Raw genomic sequence first — 21635 nt, forward strand, 5'->3', positions numbered from 1 at the left:
TAAAAGATGTCTGTGCCTAACAGGATAATCTCAATGCAGTTCTGTGCAGCTAGTAACTATTGTTGTGCAGCACAAGATAATGTGTGTTTTTAACTCATAAAAGATCAAACTTTTTACCAAGGTTTTGCTTTGTATATGAGAACTGTGCACTCTGGAGGTAGTGTTCAGAAAACAAGAAGTCTTCAGCTCAACAAGGATGTAAAAACCTACATAGTTTATCATCAATGTGCACCTCAGCCATCAATGTATAAACTGTACTGATCTCAATTAAATAAATACTAATTAAGTAATCCTTACTTTAAAAAATGCTATTTTATTTATCTTTTATTTATTTGTTCATTTTCCCCTCTTTGTCCTCAGCAGTCTTACACTGCTGGGTTTTGTTATTTTAGTTTGGGGTTGGACCTTGATACTTTATTTATTTGTTTTCTTTAGTTAGTTTTGGTTGAGCAGCCCTTAGCAGGGAGCTGCTGACTCCACATGTCTGGGTCAGCAGTCTTCCTGACTTATTTCATGTTTGGCCAAGGAGCCTCCATGGAGAGATGAAAGAGCCACATGTGGCTCTGGAGCCGCAGGTTGCAGACCCCTGTTCTAGTGGAACAATAATTCACTACAGGGCACAAAACAGGGACTAAGATACATACAATGGGTTTATAAGGGACGTTTGGATCATGCTAATGAGATAGGGGTCCTAGAAATAGGATTAAAGATGTAGGATTAAGGATGCTGGGAGGTTGTGGTGCAGTGGTAGGCAGATGACTCCTGATAGGAAGATTGCGGTTCAATTCCCACATGTGTCAAAGTGTCCTAGGGCAAGACACTCAACAGAGCCACCGTTAATGGATCTATGACTTTAAAGCACTTTGGGCCTTTGAGGAATGTAAACTGCATTTACCATCATCGCAGTTGAAAGACTTCACTTTCTCGGTCAATGAAAAGTAATGTCATTAAAATTAAGCAAAAGCTAATTTTGTAGTGAAATGACTCTTTAACCTGTCCCACTGTCCCCCACTATGAGGATTAGAAGTTATCCCAAAGTTTTTTCTCATTCATTTTAACAGCCAGGCTCCCTAAGCTAGTAGAGGAGCTGCCATCTTTGAGGCATGAAGTCCTCTATGCGTCAGCATTTGAAGATCACTTCAGAGTTATCAGAGAGGATACATCATCTCGTTGAATTGAGAACAATTTCCTGACACGGAAAGCAAAAGATTCTCATTACAGTGCTGTGACAGTTCGTTTATCATGCGTCACTTAGACAGCTCTCTCTCAATCAGCTCCCCGGCGCTTCATCCAGCTGTGCTGGCTCCGCGCGTACGGCAGAATAAGAAATGTCAGACGTTTTTTTTAAAGAGCGCGCCGCTCTGCAATTAATCTCTTTGTGTTGCGCTGCGTTTTATCTGTGTTCTCTGACAAAATATTCCAGGAAGAATTCTTGGCTTTCTGTAGATTTCTCTGTGAGATCAGCGTTTGAAACGGCCCCTCAGACGGTGTTTCTGTGACCCTCTCTGTGTAATGGCTTTCACTGGAAGAGTAGAAGATGGCCTCGAGCTTTCTAGTGGCTCTAACCTGTAATGATGCAATGCTTTTACCACTTTCCCAAGAGACCTGACTTTTTGAGAGGTCAAAGCAGGGACCTTTGGAGAACGAGGCATTAAATCTGAATTTATGCTTCAGAGTTATAATTGGCTACTAAAGTTTACACTTGGAGATGCAGAACAGTTTCACTGGTTTATTTTCTGGAGGCAAAATGAGTCAATTGTCTTATATTTTATGCTATTATTTTCTAAAGTACTTTTAGTTACGTTTATCAACCAGATTATAAACAACTCAAGTCAAGCATCTGCAGGAAACAGAAAGACGTAGAACTTCATTAAAAAGTACAAAGTAGAAAAGTAACTTAAAAATTAATAAGTTCACTTGTGCTTGTTTATTAGTTCAGAACAGGCTGAAAATAATGGTTGGAAGACAGAAAATAAATCTTTTTGATGTTTTGTTTTCAGTCTGTCCTCATATGGAAAAGATCTAATGCAACAAATAAAACTGAAGAACTCTGAGGCTGAAGCTTTTTGCCAAAATTGTAATGTTTTAATACAGTCATTCAGGTCATGTTATGAAATGATTTTCTTTCTTCGGGGCAAAAGGATTTTGACACAGATACTTCTCTTTCAAACTTTCTTTCTTCTCCGTCCAGAATGTGCACTTTAGGAGGGTCCTCTGCCCAAACTGTTCAGTCTTCCTAATATTAAGGTCAGAAGGCTCCTGACTGGACTATTTCTGATTTTTAAAGAACTTTATTAAATTTGAGGCACTCAAAATACAATTACTGAACAGTGACAACACATGATTACATAGAGCCTAAATATGGGCTCTTTAAATACGCAACAATTCATTATTTTTGAGAATTTAAATAAATCTCCATGAAATTGGAAATCAATAGTGTTCACTAAGTATTTTCAACAGTTCATAAATGTGTTCTGGATCAGATTGGTTCTTTCAGACATAGTTGGGTCTTCTTCTGCTCTCACAGGTGAAAGTGGATGTGACACTGAGAGAGACCCGTATGTTACTCATATGCCTCGTTTCCACTGAGCGGTACAATACGGTCCAGAAGGGTTCAGTATGGTATTTTCAGCGTTTCCATTTTGGATCCCTGTTTGTTCTAGGATCGTAGAAGAATGGAACAGTCCTGTCCTGCTGTTGTTAGGTCAGGAGGTGTTGGGTAGGGTACAGGGTTCATGGGATGCAGCTCACAATTGGTATTAACTTATGTGCTTTGTCATCTACTTCACCAGTTAGAACTGAAAAGGCTGCTTGGATGATCAGTGAAACGTCTTCTTCTTCAGGCCTTTCAGTTCCGGATTTCAATTCTTGTAAATGAATTTTCTGTAAGTGAATTCTCATATGTGAACTCTACAATATATATATAATCCTTGCTATTTTTGTTTACTTTTTTATTGATACTTAATTGCTGCCAAAGCTTTGTGTGTCTCCACAAATCATTGATTGATCTGGGTTATTGTGCATAAGTAACTGTATTAAAATATGTGGAGCAAACTAAGCAAACTTGCTCCAAATTCACATCACGGGAGACAAAACATGGAGTTTAGCAGAGAAAAAGATCCAGTTAACTAATATTCCAGCCAGAATACTGGTGTTATGTGAATCTTATTCAAACCATAGACCTCTAACAAAGTAGAACTAAGAAGAAGTTTGATGCTGTTTAGCTAATCTTACACCCAGTTACCCCTAAATAGTTTTTTTTCTCAAAAAGACGAAGACAATGTGTGTTCTTTTTAGCTAAAATATTTTAAATAAAGCAGAAACGCTACAAATTCCATAATAAATGTGGCAGCTATTCTACAAAAAAGTTATTGTGATTAAAAGCGATAACCAGTTTACAGCTGAAAGGCCCACTGTGGCATGCTTCTTAGATTAAATTATGTTAATAGATTAGATCAGACTAAATGAGAAAAGATCAAATTGCCTTTATTAATTCAAAAAAGACTTATGTAAAGAGAACTCCACACTAAGAATTCAATTAAGGGAAATGAGTAACTTCAATATTTATCTTCAAAATGTCACAGACGTTCTTATAAAAATAAATAAATGTGTGTTGCTTAAGAGATAAGCCCTAAAAACTGTAAAGTATTATTTATATATTGACTGTATGAGTTTGTGTGCAACAAGCTGTCAATTTAACAAACAGTGAACTTGTAATTTCAAACTTCTTTTAAAAAAAGTGGTTTGGACTTTTTTGTTGCAGAATTGTGTTTCTGCCTTTATATGTTTCAAAGCTTTGTTGTAACACTGCAGCAAAGTACAGCATGAATAACAGTCATTTTCTCTGCAGCGAGCATCTAAGTGGTGGTGGTGCGGAGGCGTATTTTGGGCACTGTTTGACATTAAAAGAGAAAAGGGGAGAGTGCAGCGAAAGACGTGGTTAGTCACAGGTGTTCTGACTACTGACGTAAACTCCTTATGCTGTGCTCAGGGCACGTTCATGTAATAAAGGACAGATTCCAGAGCTGAGATGAGTGGGCTGTAAAAGAGACAATGAGGGATGCACTTAGGTAATAGAGAATTCAAAATGAAAAGGGTACAAACTATTAGCAGTCGCTGTATGTTTGGATCTAATTTGGCTTTGGGACATTCTTTGCATTCACATGCAAAAAAAAGGTTTCTTGTTACTTCTAGTTACACAGCGGCCACTAAAACAAAAACATTGATAGTGTTTTTTTCCGCACTATTAGCCGCACTTAAAAACATTATTTTTTTTTACTAAAAACAACAGTGCACCTTATGATCCGTAGCGCGTTAAATATTGATTGATTCTAGATGTGCTTACTGATGTTAGCATGTTATGGTTAGCATGTAGTGTGTATGGACTTACTGTGAACACAATGAAAAAAGTGTGACTTTTTTGTCTCACTTATTGTGCAATATAGTTCGGTTTGACTAATATGTGACAAGAAACATTGACAATGTTCCTTCTAACCTAATGCACCCTACAGTGCAGGAAATGAATTTATAGTTTTATTTTTACACTTTAATGTCCCACTCTAATCATCTTTTAATCTATTTTCAAACTGTAGTTTTCTGATATACTTTTTGCCGAGCAGGAGTTCATTAGAAAAATGTTTCTGGGTTGTGGGCAGGAATCTTGGAGTGGAGTAAGCCTGCCCTCATTTCCCATCATCCCTTTGTTTACACTCTCTTCCACTAGCTTAGTGGTGAAACAAAAATGGCGACCAATATCAGAACTATCCATTCATAGTTCTGAGCCAGATGTCAGCTCAGACAAGGAAAGTGAAGACGTTTATGGATCTCTTTGTCTGGAAGTGGACGCATCAGAACGTAGCTTGTGACATGCTGACTGTAGAAGCTTTTTCAAACTGCATTACTTTGTGTGCTCCTGATTCAGTGCATTTTGAATAAAGAAATACTCCAAAAAACAGTTTTAATCTAAATTTTCTTTATATATGCTGTTCATCATGAGAAAAAAAATGCTACAAGTACATGTTAAAAACGCCAAAAATGCATTTTCATTGGAGCATTAAAAAGTTCAAAAGAACAAAATTCAAGTTCACAACAAAAACTATATCAAAGGTAAAATGGAAAACCTTCATAGAGTTTGCAGAGTTCTTCCGTTGTTCTCGGCATCTCATGTGGTGCCATTCCATGTTTAGATATGCATTAGCCAATATCTGTCTAGATGAGTGAGACGGGCTTTCTCTTGTAACTCAGGATGGGTACTAGTCAGCTGTACTAGTGCTTCAAGACCAGGTTTGTTTGTGTAGCCTACCAGTGAAAATAGGCTCTTCTAAAAATAAATGTGATGTACTAAGTTTGTACATTTATACGACTGTAGTGAGACCACATTGTCTTTTGACATCTGCATAAAGGTGAGAGGGTGTTAGAAAAAAAATGTTTTTGTGTAGATCATTATTTCACCAACATTTTACTGTTAGTAATTTGTTTTTGCAAAATACAACATATGCTCCTTAGCAAATTACACATTTATAAAGATAAACACATCAAAATCGTAGCTATGGTTAAAGAAATTGAGGCATTTTCAATCTAAAATTCTGTAAGATTTTATCGTGATAAAATGAAAAGGATTTTTTTGTAAATAACCAATGCCACATATTGTTTTTTTCTTTTTTTGTGTGTTTTCTTACAAAGATTTTAAACAGTACTTAAGTCATTTAAAATTCCATTTGCCTTGAGGCTGGGCATTCAAACGAAACAGATTTAAACTGGAAGTGCTCTCAGAGAAAGTGCAGTCCTCCATCACAGTCAACCTCGTATAATGCATTTTTAAAGAAAGTGATCCAGATCAAAAGCAACATTTAATGTGTTGCTCCTTTGCCTTTTTTTTCAGCCACTTTTTTCTTACAATGTGGCACTCTTGATTTATTCAAGGGCACAAATTCAGAGCAATGCTTTTGAAAATATTTCATTTAAAGACACCAGAAAAGTCAGAACTTTTGCTTAGTTTTGCTTTAATGAATGTCTAAACTATATCTCACTTTCATATCTCATTTTTTTTCATACACAAGTAATCCTAAGTAACTGAAGAGTTTTTATGCAAAAAAATAAAATAAAATTCTGCTAATTTAGCCGTAAAATATCGAGTTTACTCAGTGTAAGAAGCCTTAGGATCCAATTTCATAGAATGTGTTTGTTTGGATTTATGACTGCTGTTAGTGTGATAACAGCAGCTCAGACATATACTATTTTTTTATTATTATTTTTAATGGAGTGGTGATCCGATTTTATGTTCCCTTGCAGATTTGGCTCATTTACATATTTTATTGGGTGATTTCTTCATCTGAACCATGTGACTTAGAAATGTTTCTGATCAGCTAGTAAGATTCTTCAATCCCCAGGTAGTATTAAGACAACCCAAAGCCCCAGTAAATGTACTAAACCTTGAATATGTGGGAGGAATTACAAGGAGCAATCAAACCAAAGCAGATATCAACTCATCTACATAAACAAGTTTGTTTTATGAAATGTGTATATTCATTAGTAGCCCACTGCCCTTTTCAAAGTCTCCCTTCAGGCTTTATTTTTCATCCATTAACTTTTTCATCATCTGTGATTGCACTGTGTGTTAAGTGCTCGGAAAAACATCCTAATGAGACTCTTATCATTTATTCTGCTTGTCTTTGAGGCTAAAACTTGGCTTTAGCAGGTTTGTGATGACTACTGTTTTAGGAATTCCCGAGGGGCTGAAGGGGGATGTTTAAAAGGCTAATTGAGTACATGATAAGAAGTTATGGATCTGTGGGATCTGGATATTCTACAGTAGAATAGGAATAAAACGACAGGTATTTTTGCTTGCAGAGGTGCATTGGATTTACTTCCAAAGTGAAAGAGAGAGACGAAGATGAGTGCAAATGTCCTGAACAGTTCCTGGTTTTGACATTGTTGTTCATTTCATGCAGCACTGGAGGCCCCTAAAGACAAATTCGTACATCACGGTTGGAGGAAAAGGGGACGCAGAGGTCGCTGTCTCTATCCGATCCTGCTTCTCTGTTGGATTGCAGGACATTTGAGTTGAACTTGACCAGATTTCAATGATGAAAATGTTATAAAATTCATGTAATACTAACTCCCAGGACTTTTATTTTAACGTTTTACACAAACATGTTTAAAATCTTCATAAACGACTGCATTCAAAACCAATGACTTTTTGAACACAGTACTGCTGCAGTCTGCTTACTGTGGCTTCAGTACCACAATGGGTTTGAATTGCAGCTCCAGCTGCGTCACGCTTCACCGTCGCACCTCAGCGACGCACAACTCCCAGACACAGATAGTGGAAGCTTATCGTTGATGGCTGTTAACCTAAAAAAAAAAAAAAACCCATGAGGGTAAGAAGAACGGTGAGGCGGCAGGGGAGCTGCAGACTGCAGGGATGGAAAAGCTCCAAGCCAAGTGCAATAAAAGGCAAAGAAATAAAGATGTACAGATTAGACGTCAAGAAAAGACTCAGGCGATTAAGGTTGTGGGAAATCTGCCAAAGAGTTAATGAAAGTCAACTCGTACAGTATGTTCGGTGGGGCAACTGGGGATAAAGTCAGTTAATGGGAATGAGGACGGCTTGGGTGTAGATTGATAAAACTACAAATAAATGCTACAATACTAGGAATTAAGCATCATTATTATTTGCATCTTAAGTTAGTATCAACTCAACAGAGACACAGGCCTTCTTTTGTGATGTAACTTAAATCTCTTTCTGCTTTGAGTTCTCGTGTTCTTCTCGTTTTGGTCTCCAAAACACGTCTCTGTGGTTGTAGAACTGTGTCTGGAGCACTGAGTTAGAGCGTGTATGCTTGTGATAGACTGGCGCCCTGTTCATGTTTGTTGGGTGAAAGCTGGGAATGGCTCCAGGCCCTACATGGTCCTGTCCAATATGAAGCAAGCACAGAAAATGTCTCACATAATGAAATCATACTTCTATATTCCCAAAGCTTTGAGGGCAAAAGCAGATAATTTAAAGTTATTATAGAACAAGTTTTTTTTTTACCTAATTAAACATATATGGCCTCAAAACTTAAATGGCATTTATGTGATAAGTGCTCAAAATGAATTCACTAAGTTATTTTGGAAAACACGTCAAATTATAACTTTTAAAATAGAAATAAAAAATAATAATAGTTAATCCTTCTTTGGTTTGATCAGCTGTTTAAATGAAAGATAAACCAACTGTATTCTAAATTCCTGTGTTTTTCTGCCTTTATTTAAAGAACAATTCACTTTACAAGTGATTCTTTGATATGTAACAAAGTGTTGCATTTTAACAATAGAAATTTAAAAGTAAATTAACATAAATTGTAAATGGTGTATATCTATAGCACTTGAAGGCTCAGGCTGCTTTATAGTCACGGTCCTTTCACCTACATACATTCACGCAATGATGGCAGAAAACTGGTGCCAACCTATAACCACCAGGAAAAATGTGGGGTTCAGTGTCATATGGATGGGCAGAACCAAACTGTGACCCTTCTTTTTTTTTTTCCTGTGTTAAACTAAAATGACAAGAGCGTATAAGTGCACTTTTACTTTTTCAAATTATTTTATTTCCATGATGCAAATGATAAAATGGGAAAAAATAACCACAGAGCTTAAAAACAGCAACAATGGGAAAAAAATTAACAAAACAGTTTTTGTCAGGACGATAGGTCGACTCAAATGAATGTTTTAAGGTGAAGAGCTTTTATTTGATTTAATTTCATTTTTTTAATCGTGTTTTTCTTTATTTTACTGACCTTTATTTTGTTTTTCTGCAGTAAGTGTATGACTGGCTGTATTTGTATGAATTTTTACTTTTGTGAAGCACTTTTTGATTTTCATCTGGGAAAGGTGCAATAAAAATACACATTTACTTACTAACTTACTGAAGCCATGTTGGAAAAGAAGTGGGCAGAAGCCAAATGTATTTAGGCCCATCCCTTAGGCCTATAAGACACTTTAAAACACTCTTCTCATAATAATATCTTTTAAAAATAACACAATCACCATGCACAAAGTAAGAGTAAAACAATATTTTGCATACTTCTCACCACTTTTCAATCCTCACCATGCTGATGGGGATGACCCATTGATCTGACATTCACCCTTTTCATTAGTCAGATTCATTTAAACCAAACTTACAGTTAACTAAGCAGAAAAAAGCTTTGAAGGAATGACAGATGGATAACATAACTGAGATGCCATTTGCAATTTGGTCATAAAAACGCTGATAAAAATAAACTGAATCCTTTTGTCTGTTTGGATGACACACAAAGTACAGTTACATAAAATTAACTTGCATGAAGCTGATTTCAAATCTTTTAATTTAATTTCAGATTATTTAAGAAAACCATATAAATGTGACTAATAGTGTGAAATTGACCTGCCAGCTGAATTGTATGTTAAATGTCCAAACATGCTCTATTTCATAAACACACAGCTTCCTCTAGTTTCTAGATGACAGTTTATGTAATTGAATGAATCTGCACAAATGGAGTCCTATAATTTCACGGGATACCTGCGGTGTCTGCAGACGTGTCAAACTCTCATTTCCACTGGGTAAAAGCTGGATTAAGAGAACCCCCGGGGATCATCCTAATTAGCAAGTATTTCTGTTTCTTACCCTCAGTGTGCCACGGTTACAAACACAGTGAGAAAAGGCCAACCTGCAGCTTTGCATCAACAGCATAACTGCGCTGGGTGCCAAAAAAGAACATCTAACAACGATATGATCAAAGAGAGCTCACCAGTCAGAGAGAGACCATGTATATGTGTGTGTGCTGCTTTACCCATGCACAACACACACACTTGTTTCTAATTTTAGAAAACAGCTGGACCGCTGAGATATCAGTGAATGTGGACACTTTGGCGCATTTATTGTAAACATCCCAAATCAAATGTCATATTTTTATTCTTCTTCTTCCTGCTATGCCATCAGCCACTTTCTTGCTGTTGAAAACCTGCTTTTATTCACACTAAGTCTCTGAAAGCATTAGGATGCACATTGCAACAAGACCTTAAGCAATTACCGGCCTTATCTTCCTGCCTGACAAACATTATGAGCTTTTAGCTGACACCTTTCCCGAGACTCCTCCATTGAATCATCTGTGCTAATGTAAAAAATGGAACGGCCAAGAGGTTTGTTAAATATATCTGAATTGTTTAACCATCATTTCCCCCTTTAATAGTCCTTTTAAGGTGTCCATTAGTGGGCGGTTATAGTGAATGACAATTGAAGTAAAAACACTGCAGGATGCACAGGAAGAGAATTAGGTCATTTTTAGAAGGAAACAACAGATTTGAAATGGTTTTGAGCTGTTTTAAAAAAAAAAGCGGTTGATACTTTCCAGTACTGTATCCATTATGTCTTTTCAAAAGTATTCTGCTTATAGATTGTTTAGACAAATTCCAGATGGAGCAATTAAACATAAAGAAGTGTGTTACTGCAAATGAGCTGCATGTCTTCTGTGAGCAGCTGCTCAATAATTCATTTAAGGTTCTCGTGGAATCGATCTCAAAGTCTAGTTTGCTTCTGAATACTGATGTGATTCAGCACAAAAGAAAAAAACTAGGAGGCTGTCTGAGCTGTGATTGGTCAGCATCTTAACAAGCTCCACCCACCATCACTTATGAAGATGTTGTAAAATTTACAGAAAATATTTCAGCTTTCTTTGGAGGTTTATAAAATATATATATATATATTATATATAAATTCCCAAACTTTGAAAAATACATTGAAAAGAGTCTTCTTAGTCAATATTTTAATTTACTTCCGGACACAGAACATGTGATGTCGTATATCTGGTCTATTTAGTTGGAAAAGCAGGATTTTTTTCACTTTAACATTTCACCTAATAAGGTAAGAAATACACCACTCAAATGTAGTTTTGTCTTAGGTAATGTAACAGCACTGCCAAATCCACAGACAGAAGCCATTTTTTCTTTTACACTTTGCTTTTTATGTTTTAGACTTTAGTGATTCAAGGCTTTCAAGCCCGACATGGAAAAAGGTTGACTAAAGTGGGTCTAAAAAGTCTCAAAAGTAGAAGAAAGTGTGGATGGAGAACTTTTACAACCAGTTTCATGACTTTTACATGGTGGATGCAGATCCTTAAAAAGCATTAAACTTAAGTAGACTAAAATAAGACTTTTACAATAATTAAAATGTTTCTTGTCAATGCAAAAAAAATAAAAATAATGATCAATAAAAATATAATAAGGTCAAATTATTTAACTACAGCTTAGATGACACTCATCAGTGCGGGTGTCTGAAACACGTGATCTACGGCCCAAACTGCAAGAATTAGACTTGATGACCGAAAATTAAACATTTTATAAATTAATCAGTACACGAAAAAACCATAGATAAACCAAAACAATGACAAAACGGATGACATTACAAGATTGAACTGAAAACCAGATACTTGAATACACTGAGGGTAATTGAGAGAAATGGAAACAGCTGTGGAGGATTAGCATGAACCTGAAGTGACTGATAAGGGACAACTCAGGACACGGCCAAAAACCACAACAAAACTCACAAAAAAAACAAAAAAAGTTCAAAAATCCTCACAGTGGGAAAATAGAAAAGTTCACGCAGAAATGACTTGAAAACAGCGATTATTTGTGGTTAAAACCAGTTAGTGGAAATATTTACGAAGCAAACGGCATTTCAATGCGGAACATGCGGAACATGCGGATCAAGCTGGTGGAATTTTATGTGTGAAAAAAAAAAAAAAATTTTTTGTTTAATTTTTTTCTTTGTACCAACAATTCTAAATTAAGTTTAAAGTGTTCTTGAAAAGGTCTCAAATATTCATCTTCTGTAAATCAATAGACATCTTGTTTTATCTAGTTTTTTTTTTATTTGATACTTGAACATAAACAGTACTACACACGATGATAAATAAAATACAGAAAAAATCTTGTAAAAATACGGTTATAGGAATAAAATCCTTTGTCCCTTAGGTTGGTTGGGAGCTTGTCTGAAAAGTCGAACATCTTCTTGACATAATGCCTGATTTTCATTTTTGCTTTTTACATTTAAAGAATTAATTTAGATATTTTTATTCAGATAAGAGACATGAATATAGAAATAAGTTTTGGGTATGAACACATCAGAACGCGTGATTACTTTCTCAAAATGATGGATGTAACTGATCCCAATTCTAATTCTAATAAGGTAAAATCAGGTTACACAAAACTCAGACTTTGACCTACAAATTTCAGTCTGTTTAGAGGTGAAGAATACCTGAAGAGGTTTTTCCTTTTCCCTCCGTTTTTGTTAAAATCAAGGCAAAGGCAAATGGGCAAATGAGTTCTAATTACTAATAATGACTGTGATGAGACATCTCGTGTTGTAACCATAGTAACACAACAGATGTCTTCCTAGTGGGTGTTGTGTTGATATATGAAAGCGATGAGCAATATGGTAGCCATTAATTAAAGATGACAAAGGTGTGGTTTCGCAGAGAAAACAGAATGCAGCAGCATTTTTTTTTTTTTTTTTTGTGATTTGGTGATTAAACTATTGTGAAGGTGCAGGTTAAAAAGGGCAGCAGCATTGTTGGTTCTCTAAATATCAGCTGCGCGTGACGCGATCGGCCCTTCAAAAGACCACAGAATTGGGTGTGTTTGCACATGCAAGAGGGAAAAATCCCAGGTGGAAGAAGCAAAGGCGGCGATGGTGGTGTGCGTGCACAGGTCAAATAAGAGGAATGTGTGTCCAAGATAGAGGAAAAGGACTGAGGGGCTAAAATATAAAAATGTGTCAGAAAGTCAGAAAAATGGATCCTGCAAATTTAATCTTAAATACTAAAAGTCTAAGAGGAAATGCCAAGTGACAAGTCATACGACGGATAAAAAGAAGATAATGAGTCACCTCCAGAGACGAAGCATACATGGACTCTGGAGATTTTGGCGCTTTGCACCAAAATGTTTCCCTCTGCAAAGTAAAATTCAGTTTGAGATTCTTCATCGAGTAGCAAACTGCTTCAATGAAGAATTTGTTTTCCATTTTATATAAATGTACAGCTGCCTACCAATAACAAAATATGACATTTTGTTCTGTAAGTCAACAATCTGTTGAAGAGTAAAAGATTTTCCAGTTTATACCAGTTTTGATTCATGATATTGTTGTAGCAGCAGGATTATTATTTTTAATTAAGGCTTGTTTGGTTGAGTTTATTTAGTTTGTCCTGATTCTTTCATGATCAGTTCCAGCTCTTTTCTTGTTACTTTTCCACTCCTGAACTGGTTAATCTGCAACTAATCTTGTTACCTCTCTCAGTGTGTACAGATCCATGTTCTGTGTGGATCTCAGCCAATCACTGTGGAGGAGATGGATGAAGGATTACCCATTGATCTGGATTAGACCAGTTTTTAGCTTCATGATTGTTTCAGTATTGGTCAGATTTAACATCACTGAACCCTGAAAACGGGCAGATGGGCGGGACTAACCACCCTGATCTACAAAAATGAGTCACATCATTTAAAAAACTATAATTCCGTTTAAGTACAATATCAAGGTTAAAAAACAAGTTTAAATGAACAGAGTGTCATTGAAAGTCACACATATTACAATTGTCATGAATAGAAAGTCTATCCACAGAACTAAAAATGGAGAAGACTTAAAAAAAAGTCATAAGCTACTCTTTGAGTTTTTTTTTTAAATATAAACTTCTGGTCATATTTTAGTTGTTCAATTAAATTTTGATGTTCTAGTTCAGTTATTTGTTTTGAATCAATCTCTTCCATAAATAAAACAGAACAGTTTCTGTTGAAAATCCTCTGATCTCCTCCATTTGGATTCTTCACAAACTGCTAGCATTTCTTTGCATTATACAATACAGATTTTTGAAAAGTAAAGCAAAAACTTTTAAATTTTATTTTCCTATAAATACTATTTAAATGAATAAATAAACATACTTTAAGCAACAAGAAGAATGAGTTTTTCTGAAAAAATAATTGTACTTCCCTGATAAGCTTTTAGGCTTAAGAAGTAAATATAGACACGAAAAGAAAATACAAGTAGAAAAAACTTAGAATTCAACCTCTGGAGTTTTATTGCTGTGTTTCATTTATTCAAGTCTGCAAACAAAAGCAGTAAGTCTATATGCTCCATTGTGCTTTTAGGCATTAAGCTATATCCGTCTACCCAGACTGCAAAAGCTCTTGGTGACTTGGTTCAAGTTTAAAGTGCCTGCCGGCACATTTCATTTCAAACCTAAAGAATCTGATTAAGGACACTGCAACATAAATCAGCACCATAAAGCAGTGTCCACAGGACACCTCATGCTGTAAATGATGTTAGCAGAGTCATGTTCCTGCTGTTGTCTTTCACTGCCTGAATCAGCATCCACGGATACAAATCTACAAACAGTTATTTTAGAGGTAAGATGATTTTATAAGGTTATTTTTATCTCTGCACCCCCATGCGGGTCTGTGCATTAAGACCATTGTGATGGTTAAACCATTAGATTTTAAAAGCCTTCTCTTTTGTCATTAATGCTGATGCTGTACTACCGTGAATTCCCAATGGAAGATTCATATCATATTAATTTACAGTTTGGATGTTGGATTTTATTATGACTGAATACAACATATCACTCATGTGCAGTGAGATTTGTGACTGGTGGGGCACTAACTCTTTCAGAGGAAGATCTACAAACATGTGAACCTAATATATTTGCCAACCACAGTTCAGATTCATTTCTCACATCAGCCTTCTTTCCATACACATAACAGGTACATTTTGGGCCAAGAAAGAAAGTAAACACTAAGTTAGTTTTTGTCTATCTTGTTTCATACTGTTTTCTTCTATGTTACTTTTAGATAAAATTGAAAAAAAAAGAGTAGAAAATTGAAGCACTTCTAGAAAAAAACAAAACAAAAAAAATACTACAGAGTGCTGACAATAAACAGAACACAACATCAAGACAGCAAACACCTGAAAAACAGTTTAAACAAATAGATACAGTAAAAGTTGATTGACAGTCAACTGAAAAACAAGATTCAACAAAACAACAAACTGAAATGAAAAACAGCGGCAATGAAGTGAATAAAACGGAAAATCTTGGGGGATAATACTTTACAAAATCCTCCGGCAGCATTTCTATCTCATCGTCTTCTTCCAAGAACCCAGGCGTCAGTGGGATTCCCTGAAATGGCCTGAAGCATAGTTCTACCGTCATGATGGGCGCAGGTGGAGGATCCAAATGCAGAACAAACAGACAGTTGGAAGGCCTAAATAATGGATTTTCTTTTAGGGACTGCTTAGGACAATTTTCCATGAAAACTACACAAAATCCTAACTTTTTGTGTGTCTCTTATCTAGCAGAGCTCATGAATAGAACCCTAACTGTTGTACTTCCTTTTTGCTGAATGGTAGAACCTGAAATCAACAGGTTCAAAACAAAACTGTTGTTTCTCAGGGCTTGTTCACAGCAGGATGAGTAAGATCTGTCTGCAAGAATCTAAAAACTGCCCTCCAACAAAGAACGCAGACGGTTGAGACAACATCACTTTTCATTTAAACACCTTTTGATCATCATTAAAAGGAAACTCAAACGGATAAAACCTTGACAATAAAATCACATCACTCTAAGAAACAGGCTCATGAAAAACACAACCAAACCAACAAACCATGACTGAACTGAAGATGGACTCACACCAGTTTTCTGTGGAAGACATTTTTCCAGACTATTCTCTGTGAGGATTTAATGATTCTATACAATGCCTATTCATCTTATCAGCTCTGTCTTTAGTGATTAAAACAGTGATTAGTCAATGTTTTATAGCTAAACAACAACAAAAAACAGCCATTCTTTAAATAATCAAGTTGATTGATGAAGCCATGAAAAGTGGGTTTCACAAAGCAAATAACACAATTCTGGTATCTTTCAAACCAAGCTACTCAAAACTGGAATGTAACTAAACCGGATTATAATAACAAGATTGTTTAATTGTGTTTCATTTATAATAATGTACTAAACCATCTTGGTTCAATCTGGGTTTCAAATATTTTTTTCTAGCTGTCATTAAAAAGATAATTGATTTTTTAGGGTGGTCGCTTATGTTATTATTTCTTGATCCCTGTGTAGCTCCACCCCCTGGTTTGTCTGTCACAGGTTTGCTGTGACTTCTCCTAAGATAGTCACAGCTGCCTGCAGTTATCTCATTTGGTTTCATCAATTATGGAGGGTCCTTTTCTGTGTTTGGTCTCAAAGCACCTTTTGTATTTGGTTTTCATGTTTGGCTGTTTATTCAAACTATTGAGTCATCTGAACCTGTTTGAGTCCTCCTCTTATTTTTATTTTTGTTTTGTTTTTTTTCCTCTGCTGGCAATCTGTGACAGCTCAACTGTTTTCTCTGATAAACTCCTGAAAGATTTTAAGTTGTAGAGTTTGATAACAATGAAATAACCACAACGTGTTTTTTTATAGTCTTTAGTATGACTCGGCCTTGATTTGAAGTCACAACCTTCCAGTCCCAGGTCGGACACTCTAGGCCACCAAGGTGGTTACGTTTAGCTAAATGCAGTGGTGAGACACCATATTGCTGGATTTAACCATTGATTGATAACCTGGATTAATCTGCAGCCTCAGTCAAATTTTCATCTCATGTATGTGAAACCTCTGCAACGGGACGTCCAGTTCTAAAACACAGCCAGCTGGAAAGCGAACGACCCTGCTATCTTTCTGCACATGCAAGCAGGTCTCATGCTCAGTGGCATTTCTGTGCAAAGTTGATTTATGGCTTTATCATCAGGTGAAGTTCAGTATCTGGAAGGAGTCTGAGGACTCGGAGGTGGTGTAGAAGAAAAGCAAGAGGTCTTAGCTTCAAGACCAATCATTTAAGTATAAGCTGGAGTGGGTGAGGTTCAGTTAGTTAATGATCTCAACTTTAAAAAAAAAAAAAAATCTCCTCAGTGCTTTAAAAAAATACATGTTGAAACTTTTCAAAATAAAACATGTGGATGCCACATCACTTTACCATGCTGTAAACTCCAACTTAGAACAGGAGACTGCTCACCACAACCTCATCCTGTCTGTAGATTTAAGTGCCAAGACTTCTTAAGAAACAATTCTCATTGTTTTCTGTTTGGAATGAGAATTCTATATTTATATTTTTGCATTCGTATTACACTTGCAAATAGCTTTACTCTTTTTACAAAACAAAAATGAAGCCTTTTCTTGCTTATTTGTCTGTCAACAGGTGCACGCGCCAGTGTCTGCAGCTCATGTGTTTTGGCAGTCGCCTGCTGAAAACGAGGATCTCTTGTACAACAATCTGCATTCAGAGATCGTGAGTAAAGCTCTTTTCCATCTGTTTTTGTTGAGCACATTGGTCTAGCACAGTCAGGCTTTTAGGTGGGAAAAAGGATGAAGCAATTAAAAGAAACAGTGATGTAAATCCTTTCAGGACAATCTTACTCGTATATGTTTTGCCAAATAATGAGGAGGAATTATGAATTTCCTGAGGGCAAGAGATGAATTTCACCCAAATAAAACCTTCTTTTCCCTGGTTGATCATGCTGTAAAAGGCTATTTAAAGCGAATGATTGGTGGATTGTGGTGCTTTACCTTCTAACCCTCTCAGTGGTGCGGTCTTTTCATTGCTCACATTCAGGCAAAGCGCTGTCTTAGTGGGAATCCTCTGTTTTATGATATTGCAGTAGAGGCGCAACCAAGCGCACGCACAGAGATGGAGCGCATGTGTGTGTATGCGTGTGCCCTCTGCAGGTTTTGCTCACATCTGCAATTCTGCATTGATTCTTTGCCAGCGAACAGAGCTGATGCAGAGCTGTGGATTCTACGGGACGGCCAGGTGCACGTCCATCGCCACAACAGATGGAGGGGCTGTAGCAATGCTGCAGAGCAAAAACGCTCAAGTCAACTCTTGAAAAACCTTGCAGTCTTATCAAATGTAACTAGGCTTTAAATGCAGAAAAGTCAATTGCTCAACTATATTTTTTACAAATTGTTAAACATATTTTGATAAAAACAAAAAAATGAATGTTTGCAAACATCCAAACACATCCCAGTTCTTCAAGGTCAAAACTACCGAGTCATGGAACCACTCATCATAAGAGAGGCGTGTTTGATGGACCCATTCCAGCAGAAGGAAAATGAAACTTTTGTTGCAGTTCCCAGGAGTCAGCTGACAAGCAGAAACATTCACAATTACAAGTTCTCTGGGAGATCTGACATCATAAACTCATCCTCAGAACCAGCTGAAGGAATATAAAAAACTGAGCTGCATTCCCAGAGCAACACGGCTGCCTTCATGTGTGCATCTTATCATTTATTTGTGCTGCTTTGCGCATCACTTGAAGTTTTCGCGCATTCTCAATAAATCGAGAAGAAATCGGTTATGCAACTCTGAGTCAGAGCAGAGAGAAATGTGGAACAAAAAGATTCCAGTCAGTTTTGGAAGCAATAGGATGAATTAAATTCGAGAAAATTCCTTGTATTTAAACAGAATCAGGGCACCTGGAATATTAGTTATAGCTTGTTGCTTTACGTGTTCCTAATATGCAGAAGTAAATGTGTCATTTTCAGAGCCCAGACAATATGGCTTTTCAGGCCAACTAGAAGTGTTGAAATACCCAATTATAGCTAGTTTGACTTTTATGTGTGCAGCTTAATTTCTACTCAAGCCCTTATATCATACTTATTATGACAAAATATGGTTTTATTCTGACGATGAATATCTGCAGAATTACAATATTTGCTAAATTAATGGAAATCTGTCTAAAATTTTTACTGTCATCATGGGATGAACATAAGACTAGTAGCACACATCACCTGAGCTGCTTTAATGGGTATAATATAATATCAATTAAATTAGTTTAACAGGAAATGGCAAAGAATTAAAGTTAAGCATGATCAAAACTGAAATATTACTGCAAAAAAACTAAATCACCAAAAACGGTCACATTTAATCTGTCGACACAAAATGCCTCAAAGGAGAGATTGATCCTGATTTACTTTCTGTAAAGTTCTCTGTCTTTAAAAACGACACTAATCTAAAGATTAAAATCCAAAGGATTTAGATCTAGAATAAAGTGTACTTTTATGTTATTGTTCACGAAAAGATCTGTATAGTAGAATAATTAAATGCCCCATTTTTTTTTTTTGTATTTTCCATTATTTGGAGGTAAAGAAACTGTCATCAATTAACAAATTATGAGAGATTGTAAAAATATGTTCCCTGTTAGTAAAAAAGAAAGAAAAAAAATCCAAAATTTATTTTTTCTCAGCAAATAGTACATTTATTAAAGTACATTTATATGCTAAAAGTGAGGAAGTATACTTGTAGTTTACATTATATATATATATATATATTGTAAAGTTAAAATATTCTAATTGTGTGTATCCAGAATGGACACATTTGGTTCGCTAAAGTGAACCAGAATTCATTTTCCCCAATAATCCGTAACAAATATTCAATCTAACTTACACCAAAGTGGACCAACTGGTCCAGGACCTGGAATCACTCTTGGTCCAATCGTTCAGTTTGTTCCCAATCGCTCTGAGATTCTTCAGTCTGATTACAAAACGGAGCAAAATAACTCAACCAAAACTACCACTGCAGCCAGAAATCGTGATGTAAATGAAGTATATGAAGCAACAGGACAAATGTAAAACGATTGTCTATATCAAACAGTGAGAAATGGTCCTTACTTCTTAGAACGTTTCTTTTAACACTCCTAAAAATGCTTCCCACATGCTTTTCTGTGTCTTTACGTGGCACACACCTACCGCTGCTGTGACGTCATCCTAAAAGCCACATTGTAGTTACTTAACAGAATTCTCAAGAACGTAAAAACAATACCATAACACCACAATGATGGGACAAAGAAACTCATTGAAATGTGCTTGGATGAATTCAGGCTCATTAAAACAACTTTTAATGTGATACCCATCACTTTGCGCATTTTATCGTTAGGTTAAAACAAATGTCTGAATCTTCCCAGTCTTTTACATCACCACCATAAAAGCATGTCTGTCTCAGCTGCCACTGCCACTAATGTACACAGCACCTTACATAACCACATCTTTACATTTGAAGCATGAACACATTTGACATTTTCCTCTTGCTGGGTTTCACCATTAATGTGTTACTGCAAGACAAGAAAAGCTAGTGTCCCCCGCGCTGCATAAAACAATAGATGGGGAGAAAAATGTGTTTTGGAGAGGGGAAATGACCCACTGCTCAATCAGACAGATGATGTTGTCACCATTTGCAGGGGGGGAGAGACATTTGTTTTCCTGCAACTGGAAGTGTCTGGAAGGAACTGAAATGCTCTGGCAATTTAATTCTTGGCCTTTAATGATCTCTGGAATCTTGTCAGCAAGTGCTAATGTGAGGCATGAGCACAGTGGAGAAGAAAATGTCATTTACAGACACCTAATGTAAAAACGCATCAAGTGTAGTTAGATTCTACTTATAGATGGCCAAAAATACATTCAATAATGCACTTTTGTCAGGTTTAGAAAACACATAATTCACCTTAAATATCAGTCTGGACTATTGCAGTGTTGCAAAACCTTTGCTAATCAATGGATGGACTATCTTCTGTAATGATGAGGTAAAATGTCAGAGGTTTTTCTCAGTCCAATAAAAAATGTGTTTTTAACATGTTTCTGAGGCATATATTAGTAAAATTACACTCAAAATTGTATTTCTCAGTATTTCTTCAAATCGTAGGGAATCAGGAGCAGACAAAAAAATGACCTAAAAAGCTTGTAGGTGTAACATAGAGTCCTCTTCATCAAGCGCCATATGAAGCTCCATCTTGATGCATCCGCTTGCAGACAAATACATCCATGAACGTCTTTGTTTTCCTTGTCCCAGCTGGCAACTGGCTCAAAACTGTACAGCTGAATAGTTTCAACATTCCTTGACATTTTTGTTGGACCAGTAATTTGTTGGGGGTTGTGAGGGACTGTAAGCAAGAGTGCCTAGACAGATGGATGACAGGAAGTGGGGACGTGGCTTTTTGTGTCAACAGTCCCGCCCACAACTCGGTGGCAAATTTCTGCCACTCTGCAGAAACTATGTCCTAGAAATCGATACAGATTTTAAAATTTTGCCTAAAAATGGCTTAATCATACTTAAAAAGACCACTTTGAAAGCTTTGAAAATAGAAAGGAAGATATTTAGAGTTGGGCTTCAATGCTAAGAAACAGATTTATGGTTCTGATTTTTTACAATAATCCTGTAAAGGGTGCATTGTTTTGTTTTGGTTTGGTTTTTTTCTGCTATTGCCACATTATTGCCTTGGGAGCAGTTAAATAGTTGCCTAAAAAATCCCAGAAGTCTATACTTTATACCTCAGAGATGTTTGTTATTCTGTCAGGCTGAGCTCTGGTTGCAGGAGTGCAGTGCTTTCTCTTTTATATTGACTCCAGATCTGTTCAGGCTTTTTATAGACAGTTTGATTCAGACGATTTCATCAAAGAGCAGACTAGTTTTCCTGGTGGGAAGTATTGACTGGATCAGACACTTTTTCCACCTCTGGTTGCTCATTCTTATCTCAGCAAAGAGAACCTTATGAAGCTTCTTTGCTGTCCTGTCTGCTCTCTCCTTCCTGTGTGACACCATTTCTA

General features: G+C 36.3%; 1 protein-coding gene across 3 annotated transcripts in view; it reads left to right on the plus strand.

Moving 5' to 3' along the window:
- The window catches only part of frmpd3 (FERM and PDZ domain containing 3), a 99857-nt gene that overhangs the window by 30295 nt on the left and 47927 nt on the right, over nucleotides 1-21635 (plus strand). For all 3 annotated transcript variants that reach the window (XM_024283639.2, XM_024283641.2, XM_036213848.1), the window contains one exon: nucleotides 17236-17325. The gene's annotated coding sequence lies outside the window, so the exon portion shown is untranslated. The remainder of the gene's footprint in view (nucleotides 1-17235; nucleotides 17326-21635) is intronic.

The sequence above is a fragment of the Oryzias melastigma genome, linkage group LG10 (assembly GCF_002922805.2).
Source record: "Oryzias melastigma strain HK-1 linkage group LG10, ASM292280v2, whole genome shotgun sequence".
Taxonomy (NCBI): domain Eukaryota; kingdom Metazoa; phylum Chordata; class Actinopteri; order Beloniformes; family Adrianichthyidae; genus Oryzias; species Oryzias melastigma.